This window comes from Narcine bancroftii, chromosome 4, assembly GCF_036971445.1.
Source record: "Narcine bancroftii isolate sNarBan1 chromosome 4, sNarBan1.hap1, whole genome shotgun sequence".
Classification (NCBI taxonomy): domain Eukaryota; kingdom Metazoa; phylum Chordata; class Chondrichthyes; order Torpediniformes; family Narcinidae; genus Narcine; species Narcine bancroftii.
In genome coordinates this window covers 90446591-90464156 of record NC_091472.1, presented here as the reverse complement: position 1 = coordinate 90464156, position 17566 = coordinate 90446591, and the positions used below count along the sequence as shown (strand labels likewise).

Here is a 17566-nt window from a genome sequence, read left to right as displayed (position 1 = left end):
AGATAAACAAGATTTGTTTAGCTTTTTAAAAATCTAACTTGCAATTCTCAACATGGAGAAAACAAAGCAAAAACATGTGATATCCATTGCCAGCTGCGCAAAGCATTCTGGTATGTAGATCAGTGGGCGGGGTTTCATTGGAAACACTCGTCAGCTGCAAGAAACGTCCTGGAACCAGTGTTGATGGAAAATTTGCAGATCGTGTCTACCTGTAGGTTTACGTTTCAGAAGATGGGAAAAAAAAAGAGCAGGTTTAGAATGTGATGCAGACAAAAAAAATGCTGACACTGGAAATCAGAAATAAAAATGGAAAAATCTGGCCACAGAACATAAAAACAATGAACAAAAAGAGGCAGCCTTTTGGCCCCTCCAACACAACAACCTTAAAGAAGCTCATCTGCTCAATGCTTCAGCTGCTCTTTCTCCATGCTCACTGTAGACAGCCACTCCCATCGGCTGCTCTGCACCCACTGCAACTGTGTTGCAGCCATGCGCGAGTCCCCGTGAAGTGTGGCAGTTAAAAACAAAGCTTGGCTGATAACAGGTGCCATTACACAAAGCTCCCATTGTACATAGTGTTTGAGTTTAACAGAAAGCGTTGACTAAGATTACCACTTGTGTTGTCTGCTTATTCGGTGCAATAAGAAACATGGTGTCAGAAGTGGGATCAAGTCTTCAAGTGAAAAGTGAGTAACCAATGCCGTGCTTGCAACACGTTTGTAGCTGCGCCATCATGGCAGACGGATTCAGAAGGCCTGACCTGCTCGTGTTTGAGGGCAATGTCACTGAGAATTGGTGCATATTCGAACAAAAATATGACATTTTCATCACAGCTGCTCATAGTGATAAGTCTGTCCAAGTCAGAATATATATTTTACTAAATTTGGCTGGCCCCGAGGCCATCAAAAGGGAAAGGACATTCATATACGCAAATGAGGTGCATAAAAGGGGTATCGTTATCAGCCTGGCTGAATCAAGAGAGGATCCCGAGTGTTTAAAAAGAAAGTTTTGAGAAATGTGAAATCCACAAAAGAACTGAATGATGGAAAGGCACAGATTTAATACCAGAAACCAGAGGCCAGGTGAATCGATTCAATCATATGTCAATGAGCTAAAAATCAAGGCAAAGACTTGTGACTTCTGTAAAGAGTTGATTAAAGACAGAATGGTTTGCAGCATCTGCGATGAAGGTTTGAGAAAGGCATTGCTGTGTGACCATGAATTAATGCTCACAAAGGCCATATCCACCTGCCTGGCCTATAAAGTCGCAGAGGAGAAAAGCAGAAAGCTAGGCCCTCCACAGCCCCAGGGTGTGAGCATAGAGGCAGTCCAGATAGGACCTGTGAACAGGCAATAGCCAGAAGATGAAGCCAACCAAGCCCTCATCATCACCTAGGACAGAGTGCGGTAACTGTGGCGGCAATCACGTAGCAAGATGAAAGATGTGTCCGGTGTTCGGCCAACAGTGCAGAACCTGCTGGAATGGAACTATTTTAGCAGATGCTGCAGAGCCAGGGGCAGCAACTCACCCCGAGACTCATACATAAGGATGATTAACCAGTGGGAATCTGAGTAAGGACAAACCAACTTGAACGATGAGTGATACGTTGATGGATTGACTCTGCAAATGGAAGGAAACCTAGCAAGAATCAGAAGGAACAAGGAAGATTAATGGTAAAGCCACAGATATGAAAGTTGACACTGGAGCCAAGTGCAACGTCATGTCACAAAGAACATTTAAGCAACTGAGGAAGTCAGAACAGATCATACCATGCACCATGTCTGCAAGCCTAGTGGCATACGGGGCAGCAGAATCAGAACAGACGGCGCAGAATGATTGTGGTGCTACGTTCAAGGACAACTGCACATACTAACTTTTTTTGTAGTTCAAGAAGATGTCATGCCTCTTCTGGGCCTGATTGCAAGCATGGACATGGGACTTGTTTCGTTTAGCAGAGGGGTACATCAGATAAGCATGGCTGAAGATGATTTAACACACAGAATCTTTTCTTATTACAGTGACCTTTTTATGGAGGAACTGAGGAAACTGGCGGTGACATATTCCATGTGGTTCGACCTGGAAGTGAGGCTCGTGGTTTGACCGGCACGCCCTATACTGGTAGCAATGAAGGACAGGGTTAAGGATAGGATGCAGGACCTGGGTGTGATTACCCCAGTCTTCAAACCCACTGAGTGGGTGTCCTCTATAGACAAACAGAAGATTTGGATCTGCATCGACCCAAGAGACCTCAATACAGCTTTAAAGTGACCACACCATCCAATGCATACCATGGAGGAAGTTGCTGCGCAGATGGCCCGTGCGACCGTTTTTTTGGTCTTGGACGCAAATAATTCCTTCTGCCAAATCAAACTTGACTACAAGTCATCAATTCTGACCACATTCAGCATGAATTTCGGCCAGAACATATTCCTGTGAATGCCATTCAGAATCAATTCAGCCAGTGAAGTATTTCAAACATCAATAGAGAAAATCTCTTTGGTGAATCCCTGTGCCATCATTGTTGATGACATACTTGTGCAAAGACTTGGAAGAACATGATGCAAATTTTAAAAAGGTACTTGACAGAGACCGGAAGGTAAACCTTGAGCTCAACCCCCGAAAGTGCAGATTTTGGCTGAACCAGGTTGGTTATGTAGGCCATGTTTTCACAGAAGGCCTAAAAGCTGACCCTTCGAAGACCAGAGCAATCAGTGAAATGCCAGTACTGACAGATGTGACAGCGCCACAATTTTCCTGGGCATGGTCAACTACCTGAGCAAGTTCATCCCAAACTTCAGTGATCTTACCACCCCGCTAAGGCGGCTGACGCACAAAGACGTAATGTGGTCCTGGCTCGAGCAACAAGAGAACACATTTGACACATTAAAAAGGCATATGTCATTCCCACCTGTTCTATCATAATATGATGTATGAAGACTAGTCTTACTAACCTGTGATGCATCACAGTACGGACGTGGTGCAGCATGTCTACAAGTCTGAAAACCAGTAGCCTACGCATCCAGATCACTCACTGACATGGAGACCAGATACACCCAAAATGAGGAGTTGTTGGGAGTAGTTTTCGCCTGCTCAAAATCCAACGACTACATCTATGGTAGACCAGTGACTACAGAGATTGACCTCTTACCTCTGGTCACAATTCTGAAGAAGCCAATTCATGCAGCCCCTGCACAACTACAGAGAATAATGCTCAGACTTCAGAAATACAACCTGACTTTAGCTTACAAGTGTGGAAAAGAAATGCACTTAGCCGACGCGCTATCCCATGCTCCCAGAAAATACATGATCCAGCAAGCTGTCGAAGAGGACGTTTTTGATAATAATGACAGTAATGCACATCTCCTCCTCCCGGTTGGAGGAACTGAGACAGCACACGGCTGAAGACGCAACTTTGAGGACCCTGGGCAGTTGGCCAGACAAACAGCACAGCCTACAACCTTAAGTGCAACCCTACTTCCCATTCTTGGATGAATTGCTCATTGATGATGGAATCATAATGATGGGCTTGAGGACTGTAGTCCCACGTTCAATGCAAGACATCTATAGGCACTTTCAGGTGGCCAAAATCCCCCAATGTAAAGCCACATATTATGCCCATATGTGGCAGTCGGGAGGCCACTTGAAAGCGCAGGAGGCGCATGTGAGGCGAAATTTGTAACCCTCCTCCGGGAGGGATAATCACCGGAGCACTGATAATCACCCCTGCACCTAAATGCAGCCATCTGAAGGTGGCTGCAAAGGGGATGACAATCAGCTGGTGAGCGCCTGACAGCCCCCATTCCTGCTGCCCCTGTCCCCCAGTGCGGGACATTAGGGCAAGGGGAGCGGTGTGGGCTGTAGGGGTTGGGGCAGCCGGCACGGGCTGTCCCCATACTGATCCCACTTCCCCGCTCTCTCCCCACAGCCCCGTGTCGATCCCCACACTGATCCCACTGCCCTACTCTCTCCCCATAGCCCCGTGTTGATCCCCACACTGATCCCACTGCCCTACTCTCTCCCCATAGCCCCGTGTTGATCCCCACACTGATCCCACTGCCCTACTCTCTCCCCATAGCCCAGTGTCGGTCCCCACACTGATCCCACTGACCCATGCTCTCCCCACAGCCCTGTATCAGTCCCCACACTGTGGGGCAGCCTGCATGGGCTGTCAGCTCTGGGGCAGCAGGCATGGGATGCTGAGGCAGCCAGCGCAGGCAGAGCAATAAAAAGTCCCACTCCAACCTGCCAAATCCCTTTTCTACATCCAGGGTAACAGCTAAGTCCCTCTTGTTCCTGTTTTGTGCCAGATGCATGATACTCAACAATCTGCCAATGTTATCCGCCACCTGTCTTTTCAGTACAAAGCCTGCTTGGTCCTTATTTATTAGCTTTGGCAAATGTTTCGCCAATCTATTTGCCTGGGTTTTGGCCAGTATTTATACTGGCATTAAACGATCCTTGTTTTTTTTTAAGTATCATCGTAATGATAGCTGTCGAAAAAGATTCTTGGAGAGTTTGGGTCTCCATTGCCTGGTCCACCACCACCTCTATATAAAGAGGCATCAATAAATCTTTATTTTTTCCATTAAAGTTTTTATTTGCTTATCAAAGTATTCTTTATCTGGATTTGTTTTTTTAACCTTGTGTTTTTTTCCTATAGTTCTTTATCTTCTAGGGCATCTTTTTCTTGTTCCATGTCTTCGCTCAATAATGCTCGTTCCTATCACTGCCTCTCCCACAGCTTCTCCCGCTGTGTTAGCAGCAACATACTGCTAGCATCTGCTCTCCTCGGTGCTTTTTTTAGAATCTGAGCCACGGATGCGTGCTGGATTTCCTTTTCTGGCTCCATGAGCCATCGTTCGAGTCCACCTTGCGGACGTCACCCTGAGCTGCCCGCTTACCAGCTTCGCAGCTCAGGCCATCTTCTTTGGGAGAGCTCCTGGCTCGTGGATTCCAGTAAGGCCTTCTTCTTTGTTGTTGGGAAAATTGTTTCTTCCTTACTTATCGTCATAGGCTTTTCTTTCACAAGTATGCCTTGAGAGCATCCCATACAAGAAATTTATCCAGAGTAGAGGCACAGTTGGTCTCGGAGAACATGTCTTTTTGAACTCTTATACGACTAAACTTCAGCTTCTTTAACAGCAATGTGTTAATACACCATCTATATACTGTATCCTGCTTATTGTTAATAATAGGGGTAAATGGTGTGAGAGGAGCCTCCCTGTGTACTCAGCCTCCATGATCCTACCCTCTATATGGGCTGAAGCCAAGAAAAAATCTATTTTAGAGCAGGAGTCAAGTTGTTTTGAATAGGAGTTGTCCCTCTCCCTGGGATGCTTCCACCTCCATACATCTGACAGATTCAGCTCCTTCATATAGCCAGTGGTAGTCCTCACCACTTTTGTTTTAATTATTTTCTTAGTCGATTTATCCAAGACAGGGTCCAGACAAAAGTTAAAGTCTCCCCCAACCAAAATGTTCTTTCTCTCTGCCAATTTAGGAAAGTATCTTGTATGAATTTTTCGTCATTGAAATTGGGGGCATAGACATGGTCCAGGATTCTGAATATATCTGGCAGAGTACCATTATAATTCTCCCCGTTTTATCTGTAGTCACATGCTGCACTCTCACCTGAACACTCTTCCTCTCAGAATTGCCACCCCACTTGCTTTTGAGCCATATGAGGAGGCTAATTTCTGGCCCATCCATCCCCTCTTTAGCTTTTGGTGCTCATGCTCTGTTAGATGTGTTTCTTCGAGAAAGGCCAGATCCATTTTTTTAATGTGTGCCAAGACTCTTTCTCCTCACCCACCCATTCAAACCATTAATGTTAAATCCAACAACTCCTCAAGGTGGAACAGGCGGACAAAGTTACTTCTAACTCAACGGCTGTGAAGGCGGTCGAAGGCGGTAACAAATCTCTCATCTCCAATTGTCATGTTTTCCCTGCTATTGGAACTAGTTGGTTGATTTGTGAAGTATTGTGTGCTTCTTAGAGTGCAACATTAAATACACATTAAACAAATACACGCACAAGCATCTTCGCCCTATGGATCAACAGAACGAAGGCCATCATCCTCGACCTCAAGGGATAGCCCCAAGTGTCACCCAGTTCAGGCCTCATCTGTGACATGGGAAGTAATCACTTTTGACAATTCCTCACATGTAATGTCATGTATAGAAATGTACCAACCAGTGGGCCGAGGTACCTCAGGGAAGGAGGTGGTTAATTATGAATAACTGTGAATATAGTGAAACATAAAAGTATGCACATGATGTGATTGCAGTGAAAACACAGAAACATTGGAGGAACTCAGCAGGTCGTGCAGCATCCATAGAAGAAGAAGAAAAAAAAAAAAAATATATATATATATACATATATAACTACAGTGCCCTCTATAATGTTTGGGACAAAGATGCTCCACAATTTAAAATGTAATTAAAGTGCACATTACAGATTGTATTCAAGGTTATTTGCATACATTTTGGTTTGACCATGTAGAAATTACAGCACTTTTTATACATAGTCCCCTCATTTCAGGGCACCATAATGCTTGGGATATTTGGCTTCAAGGTATTTGTGATTTCTCAAGTACATTTAATTGCTCAAGGTATAAGAGAGCTAGGCTTCTAGCTTTTGATAACCTTTGGAGTCCGTAGTTGCCATTTTCAACATTAAGACCGGAGTTGTACCAATGAAAGTCAAAGAAGCCATTATGAGGCAGAAAAACAAGAATAACAGTAAAGACATCACCCAAACCCAAGCTTTACTAAAATCAATAGTGTGGTATATCATTAAGAATAAAATGTGTTCTCAAGCTTATTAATTGCAAAGGGACATGTAGGCCAAGGAAAACCTCCACTGCTGATGACAGAAAAATTCTCCTCACAATGAAGAAAAACCCACAAATACCTGTCCACAGATCAGAAACACTCCTCAGAAGGCAGGTGTGTGGTTGTGTCAATGCCTATTGTCTACAGAAGACTTCATGAACAGAAGTAGAGGCTACTACACTGTAAGATGCAAATACTGTGATTGTAGTGAACTCGTTAACCACAGAAACAGGATATCCTGATTAAAAGAGCCTGCAGAATTCTGGAAAAAGGTCTTGTGGTCAGATGAGGCCAAGATTAACCCGTATCAGAGTGATGGTAAGAGCAAAGTGTGGAGGCGTAAAGGATCTGCCCAAGATCCAAAGCATACCACCTCATTGGTGAAACTTGGTGGTGGGGGTGTTATGGCCTGGGCACGTATGGCTGCCACAGGTACTGGCACACCTTCATTGATGGGTTAACTGTTGATGGCAGAAGCAAAATGATTTCTGAGGTTTATGTAAACCTCTTGTCTGCTCAAGTTCGAGTAAATGCCTCCAAACTCATTGGACGGTGCGCTTCATCCTACTGGAAAACAATAATCCCGAAAGACTACTAAAGCAACAAATGAGTTTTTGAAAGCTAAAAACTGGAAAATTCTTGAATGGCCAAGTGAGTCACCCGATCTAAATCCAATTGAGCATGCTTTCAAGATGCTGAAGAGAAAACTTAAGGGGACAAGGCTCTGAACAAGCAGGAGCTGAAAATGGCTGAAGTAGAGGCCTGGCAAAACATCACCAGAAAAGATACTCAGCACCTAGTGATGTTTATGAATTACAGACTTCAAGCAGTATGCAACAAAGTACTAAACATGACTACTTTATAATTTACATGTGTAAAAATATGGAACTGTAACTCAGAATAACAAAATGTGTTTCAAACTGAGTAATAAAAAAACAAGAACTAATCTGAAGAATTAGTTCCATGCTGTGCCTTCCCTACCAGTATTAAACTAATACTGTAACAAAACATTTCTGAAATTAGAAGCATGGAACACCTGAGAGGAGAAAATAACACAGCCACTATAACAAGCAATTGTTTTAAGTTGGTAAAAAGAACATAAAAACTGAAAGCATAAACAATGTTTTATTGTTAATATAATCATTGTCTTTTGTTATTCCATGATTGGTAGTGGATGAAAGGCTTAGTCTTCCAAATGTTGTTCAGATTTGACTTGGGTGGAATGAACAAACATGCAAGACCATGGGGTTAGTCCACAGAAAATCAGAAAAGTCTGCTGATGCACAAACATTACATGGGCATCCATACACAAGAATATACCTTCCTTGTACCTAATCTGAAGACCCTTTTAAATTTAGGCATATAGCATGGTAACAGGCCATTTCGGCCCATGAGTATGTACTGCCCAATTTACATCTAATTAGCCTACATCCCGGTACGTTTTGAACGTTTGGAGGAAACCGGAGCACCTGGAGAAAACCCACAGACATAGGGAGAACATATAAACCTACAGAGAGTGCAGGATTTGAACCTCAGTCCTGATCACTGGCGCTGCGAAAGTGATGTTAACCACTGCGCCAACTGTGCCACCTTCCAACAACTTTGTAAGTTTCAATGAGATCTCCTCTCCAAAGAATGCCAGTCCTGGCCTATTCAATCCCTGCTCATGTGGCAAATTCACCATCCCAGGAATTAGTTACTTTGTTTTTATTTTACCATGTGGCTTTCTGTGAATTTTTGTGTTTAAAAATTCACAGGATGTGGCCACTATTTTTGATACCTGGATTTTACGCACAACATTTTCACTTGATTTCAGTTACATCTGACATTCAATCTAAACTTCAAATAAAAAGAGACACACAAAACCTGCAGAAGGTCTCAGCAGGTCAGGCAACACCCATGGAGAGAAATGACCAAAGTCTCAGGTTAGGACCCTTTCTGAAAACTCAAAAAGCCAAAAATGTATCCAACTCAAAACGCAGACTGACGATTTCTCCCCATGGATGCTGGTCGACTCAATGAGTTCCTCCAGCTTTTCATTGTTCATTAAACTTCAACTCCCTCAGGACTCCGGCGGCAGCAGCAACAGGACCTCGGGCTCTAAATTCCAGAGAAAGCCCATGCAGGCTTTTGGTGCCTGCCACATTGACCACCGCCAGTGGGCTGATCTCGCCTCCAACCATGCATCTTGGCGCCTCACAGTTCGTGGGCTGCAACCTCCTTTGAAGAAGACCGCAGAGCCCACCTCACTGACAAAAGACAAAGGAGGAAAACCCAACCCCAACCAACCAATTTTCCCTTGCAACCGTGTCTGCCTGTCAGTCACCAAGGAGCCTGCAGCAGACGTGGACATACTCCTCCATAAATCTTCATCCGCCAAGCCAAAGAAAGAAAGAAACTTCAACTCCCATCTCCCCATTATAAACCCTCCTGCCTCGGACTATACTTCAATTACTTAACCCAGGACCTGGCCCTTCCAGCGTCATGTATAAAACGAGAACGGTCAAGAAGCATTCGGCAGATGGTCGGGAGGGAAACAACCTGCCTCTCACGACTCACCCACCCCCCACCGACCCCGTCCAACCAGGGTTAAACCCAATCTGAACTCAGCATTAAGGGGGAAGAGAAAGGGTGGCCGGAGCCCTTCACAAATGCTGCTCCACCTGCTGAGCGTCCAGCATCTGTTGGGCTCGTCTGGAGACAACAACCCGTTCAACACCAGACTTCCTTCTCCTTAATCACCTACATTATGTGGCCATCACCTGACGAATGAACCGGACGCCCTGCAGGCTGCAAACAACCCAGACGGCGCGCTCACTCATTTGCATACCCATAATGCTCCGCAAAACTACAACTGAATGTCCCCTCTTCCTGATCGAGAGTTTAAAGTTAGTTCATACAAAAACATCTCGTTTATATCATTTCTGTTTTGTCTGTTGTGAGTTTTAATTTCATTCCGTAGACTCGGCTTTAGTTTAAAGAGTTAAGAATGGAATAGGTTGAGCCCAACCAGAGGGTTACTTTCAGTATACTCTGGTTTCTCTTCAGATCGTATAAATCTTTCGCCTTTTACTAAAGATTTCCGTGGAGAGGAACACTCAGAGTTTGAACTAATTTTTTGATGCCCTGCATCTGTGGGGCTTGTCATTAAATGAAAAACAAAAGATTATTATGTAGGGCTGAGCTGGAAATACACAATCACTAGGGATGTGTTCTGTGATCCTCAATTGTGCCATTATTAAGCCCAGGGCTTGAGAAATACAGCGGGTCCATCAGCCAACTTCGTATAGAGCGATAACGAGACATAACCATTTTGTTTATACCTTCACCAAGGGCTCAAGTTCCAAACCTTGCTTATCTATCTTTATCTCTACTATATGAGGTACCCTCACTATCATGGTCCCTGCAGACTTTCGTCTTTTATTCCAGCACTCATTTATGTGTTTAGGCTCCAGGGATTAAGGAATTCAATAGTAAAATACACACAAAAAAATGCAGATATTGCAATCTTAAGTCTGTAGTTAGGCAAGGTTGCCTGCTCACTTCCATCTTGTTTGTATGCCGCACAGAACTCCCTGCTGAATCCATCAGGCAGGATGGCAGAGTTTGTCCAACTCATTGTATAATATTCATGTGTGCCAAAATTTTTGCTTGCTGCAGCAAAACAGGTATATTGTTTAAAAAGAAGCCAAACCACAATAGTACACATTATATTTAAAAAAGAGGCCTCTTGGCCTTTTCGCTAAGATCAAGTGTCGCCATCTACTGTTAGCTGAACATTTGAATCTGTGAGAACGTGCAACATCAAGAATGAAGAGGAAGGCAGCTGAGAGGACTGTTCGAGCAGAAGAGAGCCCTTTGCTGAATCCACCAGAAAGGATGAAGGCATGAGGAGTGATGTTGCCAGGCATTGGAGGCACTCAGGTCAAAGCCTCACTGTACATGGATGACATTGCTGTCTTCTGTTTGGACACATGATTGGCCTGAAGATTGATCAGCATCTGTGCCAATTTAAGTCTGCATTGGGCCCCAGTGTAAACTGCAAGAAGAGCAAGGCGACTGGCCCACCATTCCCGTCACAGTCAAATCTGATTACCTGAAGGTTTTGGGGATCTGGTTTGGAAGGGGTGAGGTTTGCAACAAGAATTCATTAGAGTTGATTGCAAATGTCCACCAGAATTTGGGTCTGTAGGAGCAGCACTCCCTCTCAATGATAGAGAGGAACCTGGTCATCAGGTGCAAGGCGCTCTCAGTACTGCTGTATGTGATGCAGGTGTGGCCCATCCCCTGCACCAGAGTTTCCCGGTTCATATGGGGAGCAAAATGGAAAGGTCCAAAGGAGCACCATGTACAAGTCACCATACAATGGGGATAAGGGCGTACGCAATGGGGCCCTCATCCTTCATGCGTGGCTGCATCAGGCTTTGTGTGGAAACAGACTATAATGGCACCAAGTGCTGCTCTGTGCTGAGGTTTTTTTTAACCAAAGCCCTCAACACATCCCTCAGCACATACTCCTCCAGCCTGGAATGCTGCGATTGGCATCATTCCTGGATCAACATCTCAGTATGCTGAAAAACCAACAGGTTTTGGGCAGACCAAAGAGCGTCTTTCATGGAGTTGATGGTCTTCTGGCAGTTCTGGGTGTTGGAGTCAGAGTATGTCCTCAGAAACAGTCTGTAGATCTGTCCCACTATCGCTGGGGATGAACCCCTGCATCCTTCTCCACACACTTTTTGTGAATCTGCATTCAGCAAGGAGATGGGCAACAGTCTCCACTCCATCACAGCCATCCCAAGGACAACGTGGATGGAGGGAGATGTTCTGGTTGTATAAAAAGGAGCTCACTTTTCACTGCCAGCCAAGCCAAATCCTGGTGCTTGTTTGTGAGCCCTGGCAATAAGGCATTCCATCAGATGACCTGGACAGTCTGCACAGGAAACTATCCCACCAGATCTGCCCATTTTCAGGTCCTCCTGTAGGTGACAAGAGGCGTGAATGGGCAGTGGTCAGAGAAGAACACTGGCATAATGTCAGTGGTTCTGAATGTGACAGCCATTCAGAGTCTATCCAGGACCAGGTTGACCCATCTGATCTCGATCAGATAGGCTGCGGGTGCAGGGTTGTTGAAGTGTTGCACAGCTGTGTGTCCTTTACCATCTCCATCAAGAGTCTGGAAGTGATGTCCAGTCTGCTCTCAGCTCAGAAGATCGTCCAGTCACATCGATGGTGCAATTGAAGTCACCAGCCAGAATGACCAGCCTGGACATTGCCAGCTAATGGTGGGAACTATTGGAAGATAGCCAGTCTCTCACTCCGTACATGGTGACTTTGGTCTTCCCAAAATGTGTTGGTCTTCCAACAGACTGAGATGTTGGCACATTTCAAGCTGCAGGATTACGTGCTGAAGCAAACACAAAGGTGCTGTGGGGAAGGACCATAGTCTAGAGCCTTTCTGTCACTGGGCATTGATGAGCTGAGTCTGAAGGGAAACCCCTCAAACAACAGAAGGGGTAAAAAATGATAAAGTGCCGCAGTGGTATCAGTATAAATAGAAATGAATGTACATTGATGGAAATATATGAATATGAAATGGTGGGAAGATATTTTGAACGGTTTTCCTTTTGTGAATAATTTATTATGAATGTTATTTTTGAAATAAATAATAAATGCAAAAAGATGGATAATAAATATTCAGTTTCCACAGTGCAAGAAAAAAAGTGGCATTACAGTAGTGCAGATAGACCTTTTATGATTGTCAGAGAAGTGTATGATTAGAGTTGTAAGAGAAGGTTCTGGAGCCCAATAGCCATTGGAAAGAATCTGTTATTGAACCTGATCTAAAAAGCCATCGTGTAATCATTCCACAAATTCCTTCTCTTAGGAACTGATTTTCCTAGTTAACTGCATATTTGAAGACCCCCATGACCACCATAACAAAGCCTTTCTTACATGCCTTCTCTAAATCCTGTTGTAATTTGTACACCATATCCTGGCTGCTATTTGGAGTCCTGTACATTAATTTGATCTCTAATTGTCCTTTTTTTTTCAATGCTATTGGCTTTTTGGAGGCTGTACCTGGTCTTTTGGTATATTTCTGACTCTCCTAAGATGAATGCCACTGAGCTGGTCTTCTATGGTTTGCAGATCCATTCATTCATCCATGGCTTCTGTTTGGGTTATACCCAGATATTTCAAGTCCATGCATTTTCTGCAAAAGTTGGCAACGACTGTAACATATTCGTTCAGATCTGCCAATGAGTCCTTAAATGTTGCCCTGTCAATTGACTCCAGACAATTACAAAGCCAATCTTCTGCCTCTCTAGACCATCTCTGAACAGACTTCCCGAGGGCATAAGAGAGTTGACACTGCCAGGCAGTGAAGGCATGCAGATCAAAACCTTCTTCTGTTCAGATCCATAGTCTGTTTGCAGACTGACCAACATCTGTGGCCACCCTTTCACAGACGAGTACAACTATCTGAATTATTCAGAAGGGACAAGCATTGAAACAAAAATTGGTCAGAGCAGATCGCAAAGGTCTACCAGAATTTGGTCTGTGAGAATGGTGACCCCTCTTAATAACAGGGAAGAACCTGATCATCATGTGCGAGGTGCTCTCGGTACTGTAGTATGCAGCGCAGGTGTGCCCATCCCACACATCTCCACCCTGGTGGTCACCCAAGCCACCTTCCAGTTCATCTGGTGATCTAGAATGGAAAAGGTCCAAAGGGTGCCCATATCAAAGTCATCAGACAACAGGGTAAGGGTGTACCCAGCATGACCCTCATCCTGATGATCACTTTCATATGGAGGCAAGGTACGAAGGTACCGTGCTACTGTGTTGAGGTTCCACCTGTTCCAGGTGTGGCTAAAGATGGGCCTGGCCCTGTAGCAACACAATGTCCAAGTTAGTTGGAAGTCTCCCTGAAGGGTTCACACAAGTGGCAATGGTGATAGGTATGCAGAATGGGCTCATTCTACAAATGTATATCACAATGTTTTGCCTGAAAATAATGACTGTAAATAAAGACATGCACTTTTTTTTTTGTATTTCTTATATATAGTTTTATGAATGTCATTTATTTTTGGAATTTAAAAAATTGCCTGGCAGACAGACATACTGAGGATCTGCAGATCCTTCAGTGCTTATTTGTGAAATAGTATTTCCTGCCTTTCCGAAATCTCAGATGACAGAGAGCAGCATATTTTGGACCAGTCACTGGCCTTGGGATGGGAACTGAGGTCATGCTCTGAGCAATTGTCCGAACTAATGTATTTTCCCTTCAGCGTCAATTCTGACTACCTGAAAATGCTGGAGATCTAGTTTGGAGATGCCAAGGTGTGCAACATCTGCCTCATGGCCAGAACTCACCAACAAGCACAAGACCTCACAGTGAGAGGGGCACTCTCCGTCAGATCCTTCTGGCACAGTCGGAATCTCATTAATTTGATCTCTAATTGTCCTTTTTTTTTCAATGCTATTGGCTTTTTGGAGGTTGTACCTGGTCTTGAGAACACTGATGGTGGTGAGATGCCAATTATCTAACTCTTCATGGAGTGTGAATTTGTAAAGATGTCCTGGAAAGGAATGCAAGAGTCTTTGTGGATGTTAGTGGCAATGGAACCCTAAATGGTTAATGCTTCAAGGTGCAATGAAAGAATGTACAAAATGAATATGACACTATGAATGTGAAAAGACCTTGCACTATATTTTTTATAGTGAATAAAGTTTATTTTGAAATTTAAACATAGTTCATCCCAAGCATCTGTTTAACAGAGCGCTGACCCTCTGATCTACAGACTGTTCCCTGGAAGCACAACGAGACAATACTTCCTGGGTCTATTCTGTTCATGATGTATGTCCTGGACTTATTTGTCCTCCCAAAGTGTACAAAGCTTTCCATATGGAACAGTGAATGTTCTGTGGCAACTTTTCTGCACACATCCATGCCAGTCCATGCTGGTGGCACTGTTGTTCACCATGATGAAGTGCATTGAGAGATAGGTTATGGAGCAGGAAGGACCTGGATCAATTCTAATACACCTATTTTAGCAACAAGTCAATGGTGGATCCCATCATGCTGACCTTCTGCTCTGCATTAGATCACGTGGACCACAGTAACTAAATCAGGCTGTTGTTCATTGACCACAGCGCAGCATTTAACACCATTATACCAACAAAACATAATCAAACTAAGAGACCTGGGACTCTGATCGTTCCTCTGCAAGTGGATCAATTTCCTTATTGGCAGATCTCACTCCTCCTCATTAACCATCAAGTACCTCAAGGAAGCATGCTTAGGCCCATACTCTATTCCCTGGACATTAATGACCAAGTTCGGTTCAAATACAATCTGTAAATTCATCAATGACACTGCTGTCGTTGCCTGAATAATGGGAAATAATGAGTCAGAACATAGGATGGAGATCGAGAATCTGGCCAAGTAATGCCCAACCAACAATCTTGTTCTCAATGACACCAAGGAGCTACTGTTGATTTTAGAAAGGGGAGGCCGGGGAGCACACACCCATCTACATTGATAGAATGGAGGCAGAGAGAGTTCACTTTTTTAAATTCCTGGGAATCCCAATATATCAAGACAATTGTGAAGAAGGCACACTAACACCTCTACTTTCTAAGGAATCTGAGAAGAGTTGGCATTGGATATTTTATCAAACTTCTATGAGTGAACTGTAGAAAATATACTGACAGATTGCATCATAAACTGGATCAGTACCTTGAGTGTCCAGGAATGCAGAAGGCTCCAGAAGATAGCAAACATTGTCAGGTCCATCACGGGCTCTGACCTACCATCCATTGAAGACATCTGTGTGAGGCACTGCCTCAAAAAGACAGCCAATATCATAAAGGTCCCCCATCACCCTAGTCACAACTTTTTCTCAATGGTACCTTCAGGAAGAAGGTACAATACTTCAGAATGACCCTCCTAACCTTCTCATTCTTTCACCCCTCCTTTAAGAAGCTCATCAAAATCCCTCTCTTTATACAAGTTGTTCCCACTATTTCCTTATATAATCCAGTCTCAAATTGTGTTTGATAGTAAGCCATTTGGATATTACAGGCATTATTTTAATACGTTATTATTGTTTTAGAAATTGGTAGCTCGTATATACCATTTGGGAAACTTTGGCAAAAGGCACCATCTAGGTCGCAGGTGAAGAATTGTCTCCATTTCTAGGCACCATGTTTTTGGAAGGAAATTAAGACTTTGGAGAGGGAATGGAAGAAATATGCTAGTTTGGTTTCAGGGATAAGGACTTACAGTCACTTACATAGTCCAGAGAAACTGGACTATGACTTAATGAAAGAAAGATACTCACTGTTTTAATTGTATTCCCAATTTTTTTTGTGAATCAAGTTATTTTTGAAATGCAAAAGTTAAAAGAAGCTGGGCTTGTTAATAATAATGCAGAGGAAGTTTATTTGAAATTATGTGGAATTTAGAAATTGAATATGAGAAGTCTATTCCATTGGGCTGACATGCAATGGCTTCAGATTGTTTACTGGCAACCAACACATCATGAGATTTTTCCATGCAATAGGTGGCTGGGTTTTAAAATGAACTGTGTGATGGTTTTGAAAGGGGAATTGTATAAATACAAGGAGAAAAATTTCAAGGGCTAAAGAGGAAAATTGGAGGAATGGGACATTAAAGGTTTAGCACAGGCATGATAGGTTAACCAGCTTTCAATGGTGATGAGACAGGCATTTCACCCCCCCCTCCCCCCACCCCCTATAAACAGAAGGAATTTGGTGAAGACTTGCAAAAGATTTGCAATATTGATCTCAGTGGTCTAGATCTGGCCCATTGGTACCTTGCCTTAAAGTCATGGTTGCACATGTCTGCTGGGATGACATGCATAAGCATCTAGACAAAAAGGAGAAAGAGCCACCCCATTATACAAGCTAATCTTGATGGCACTTTCAGCATGGTTGCCTCAGAAGGTGGATAGACTCCTGGTATACAACACCATATGAAATGCTCCAATTGTCTCCTTCTGGACTTGAATGTGCTGGTCAGATATAGGATGTCCTAGCATGGTGAAGGGTGCCCCAGTTATCTCTTCTAGCTGGAGAGATTCCTGAAGAGGAACCCCTTTTGCCTGAGAGCCATCAAGCAATGGTTGATGCAGAGTTTTGAGGAGACAGTAGGCTTTTTAACATCAAGATTATCAATATCAGCTGATGAAATGTCCTGTTTCCAGAACAGTCCAACCAGGTTGTATCATGAATAGTGATGAGAAGTGTGCTCTTTGTGCAGTCCTACCAGCACACGCTAGAACCCTCGCACTATCCTTGAAGCTGCATCAAGAAACAACTTACTACTTTCCTTCTGGAAAGTGTCTTTTCACAGAATGTGTGGAGAAAGATGTTGTCCTGATTGATTCCCAATGTTGGCCTCTGTTCTCTGGGGGCTATTCCCAGGGATGAATAACAAAGCATATATTAATTACTGCTGCAAGACCATTAACTCCATGAAGGAGGCCCTGGGACCTGCTGAAACCTATTGGTTCTTTAGCGGAGGAACAAATCAGATAGTGTTGCCAACGAGAATGGGCCAAGGTCCAGCAATATGCACTGCACAGTAAAGCAAGATATAACCTCTATATCCTCCTCCTCCAAGCTCATTCACATACAATATACAAGAGGATATAATCTATGTGGTGGTTCCATGCTAAAAATTAGATGGCTCAATGTCTGACTGTA

The 17566-nt window shown here is 43.7% G+C and overlaps 2 long non-coding RNA genes and 1 other non-coding gene across 3 annotated transcripts in view; 1 reads left to right on the top strand and 2 right to left on the bottom strand.

Annotated features, from left to right (window-relative positions):
• LOC138760818 (uncharacterized) overlaps positions 1–17566 on the bottom strand; it is a 121775-nt gene that overhangs the window by 87800 nt on the left and 16409 nt on the right. The gene's annotated exons all lie outside the window — the stretch shown is intronic.
• On the bottom strand, positions 13–9639 carry LOC138759893 (uncharacterized). Its single transcript, XR_011355203.1, has 2 exons — positions 9582–9639; positions 13–209 (listed from the first exon to the last, which is right to left on the bottom strand). It is a non-coding gene; the product is annotated as an uncharacterized lncRNA (long non-coding RNA).
• LOC138762517 (U5 spliceosomal RNA) lies at positions 9864–9977 on the top strand. The gene has a single exon (XR_011356925.1). It is a non-coding gene; the product is annotated as a U5 spliceosomal RNA (small nuclear RNA).